This window comes from Natrix helvetica, assembly GCF_964273705.1.
Source record: "Natrix helvetica genome assembly, chromosome: 5".
Taxonomy (NCBI): domain Eukaryota; kingdom Metazoa; phylum Chordata; class Lepidosauria; order Squamata; family Natricidae; genus Natrix; species Natrix helvetica.
In genome coordinates this window covers 135,342,128-135,345,110 of record NC_138551.1, presented here as the reverse complement: position 1 = coordinate 135,345,110, position 2,983 = coordinate 135,342,128, and positions in this window count along the sequence as shown.

The following is a 2,983-nucleotide window of genomic DNA, read 5'->3' as shown; positions in this document are numbered from 1 at the left end:
CTATGGCTACGATGTCATTTCCCAAAGACCATAACTTTTGAACTTGATTTACTGGTATTAATTATCAGATAATTATTATGACAAAAGAACCCAAGTCTTCCTCACAGGGTATACAATCCAATGTGTAAAGTATGATAATATCACAGTATAAATCAGCATGTTCCAATAGATATTTAGCATGCTAAACATATGTACCCATAACAGAACCTATAACAAAATAAAAGGATTGGAAAGGATCTTTGAGGTCTTCTAGTCCAACCCCCTGCTCAAGAAGGAGACCCTATACCAGGGGTCCTCAAACTACGTCCCATGGGCCGGATACAGGCCACTGAAGCCATTAATCCAGCCCACGTGGGACCATGAGGCTGCCCTGCCCAAATCACCCCGCCCACTTGCCAGCCCCCACCCACCGGCTGAGCACAGATCTTACCTTCGCAAGCCCCATGGACTGAAACTGCAAAGTAAGACCAAAGCTTTTGGCCGGCAGAGTGTTTCTGGGGGCTGGGGAGGCCAAAAATGGGATGCACGAGGCTCCAAGAGGGGAAATGGTGCGCTCTGCTTCAGATTCTTAGCTTGGGCTAAGTGGAACACAAAGCCATGTCGACTGGCACGCGTGGCCTTGCCCGTTGCTCTTCCGGGTTTCTTGTGTGCATGTGTGGCCTTTACATGCACAGCAGTGCCAGGAACTGGAAGAGGAGCTGCTTGATGCGCATGTATGGACCGGCATGCACACTGGTCAACTCCTCTTCCAGATTGCATCCCTGACAAGAGCACTTGGTGCCAAAAGGGTTCTCCATCCATGCCCTATTCCAAGGGTGGTTTTATCAGGGCATTATAAAATGGTACCAATACTTCTCGTGATTTGGATTCTATCCTTCTGTTGATGCAGCCTAGGATTGCAGTGGCTTTTTTTGGCTGCTGCCACACATTGTTGGCTCACATTTGAGAGATTGTCCACTAAGATTCCAAGATCCCTTTCACAGTTACTGCTATTGAGCAGGTTTCACCTAATCTGTACCTGTACATTTGGTTTTTCTAGCCTCAGTGTAAGACTCAGGGGTTGCCACAAAGAAGAGGGAGTCAAACTATTTTCCAAGGCACCTGAGGGTAGAACAAGAAGAAATGGGTGGAAACTAATCAAGGAGAGAAGCAACTTAGAATTGAGGAGAAACTTCCTGACAGAACAATTAATCAGTGGAACAGCTTGCCTCCAGAAGTTGTGGAAATCTTTAAGATGTTGGATAGCCATTTGTCTGAAATGGTATAGGGTTTCCTGCCTAGGCAGGGGGTTGGACTAGAAGACCTGCAAGGTCCCTTCCAACTCCGCTATTGTATTACTTTACTTTTCTCTATACTGAATTTCCTTTTGTTAGGTAGGCCCAGGGTTCAAGTCCATCTAGATCCATCTGGATCTTGAGCCTATCTTCTGGGCTGTTGGCTATTCCGGTCAGTTTAGTGTCATCTGTAAATTTGATGAGTTCCCATCTATCCCTCATCCAAACCCTTGATGAAGATGTGAAGAGGACTAGGCCTAAAATGGAACCTTGGGGTCCCCCACTGCTTGTTTCCCTCATGTAGATGTAGTTCCACTGAGGACCACAGGCTGAGTCCATCTGGGGGTGATGCTGTCTATCCCACATACTTTTAGCTTACCAAGAAGTAGATGGTGGTTTACTTTGTCAAAGCCTTTCTAAAATCCAAGTACTGGAAACTATGTGCACTGCATTTCACTGGTCCACTAATTTAGTAATTTTTGGGAAAGAAAGAAATAACATTTATTTATGATGTGTTTTTGGATCCTTCATTAGTTGAAATAAATTGTCAATATGAAGAGAGAATAACAAGAGTTCAAATATGCATCCTTCCCTTCATCCTTGGTAAGTATCAATCCTTCTTCTCATTGCTCCATTGAGCCCCAACCTCCCTCTCAAACAAGGACCTGGAGAAAGAGCCTGGATCAGGGCCAACAGGCTGAGTTCCATTTTGAGGGCAATCAATTTCCTATATAATATTTCTCTGTTAATTATGACAAATGCACTAACATCTAGAAAGCCAGCAAAACCGTGTTTTACTTCGCTGATATAGATTAGATATTTCAAGACAAATTTGTTACCAATATTTGATTATTGACATGCAATATTTCTTATAAAATCTATATAGCTATTCACTACCTAAAACCTTGTGTTTCTTCTGCAAGGAATGCATTTTTCTCAAGTTTAACTAAGAGGATCCAGGCATACATTTCAGCCACAATATCTGCTAGTCTATTTGGCCTATGATTGGTAGAGTCCTTTTTATTCCACTTTTTAGATAGATAAAATGTTACTATTGCCAACTTCAATCCGACTGGATATTATTTATATGTGGAAATGAAGATGCCAATAGAGGCCCCAACAACCAGGGATATTTTTTGATCAGTTAAATAGTTGGTAGAATGTCTTCTCCGGGGAATGTATTGCTTGCATTTCAGGCCTTTTATGATTAATCTCAACATGAACATAAAGGGGTAAAATATTGTAATTTTTGCTAATATGGAGAAAAATAGCTCTTGAATTCCATGGTGAAGACATGATTACATCTATTGCTCACCCACCACCACCCACCCCTCACTTTTCCAGATGGAGAAAAACACACACAAACCTGTGGGACTTTGTAGGTGTCTCCTAATGTTGACATCTGGATGGAGATGTCCCTTCTAGCTCCGTCAAGAAGAGCCAGAAGGTTCTCCTTCCTTCCACAGCCGTAGTTGGGGACATTGGCTTCTCCAGTGGAGAGAATGTCCAGCAAGGCATCTGAAGTGCGGAAAGTGCTCAAATAGTTGTCATGGATGTTGTAGCCAAGTGTGAGATTGTGCAGGAGCTGGGAATTCTTGTTGACCATTTGAATGTTGAAAATGAATATTAAGGCAACTGGAAAACCATAAACATCCCTATTGTAAGAAAAATGTTATTATAATGGGCAGCAACAAATACTTTTTAAAAAT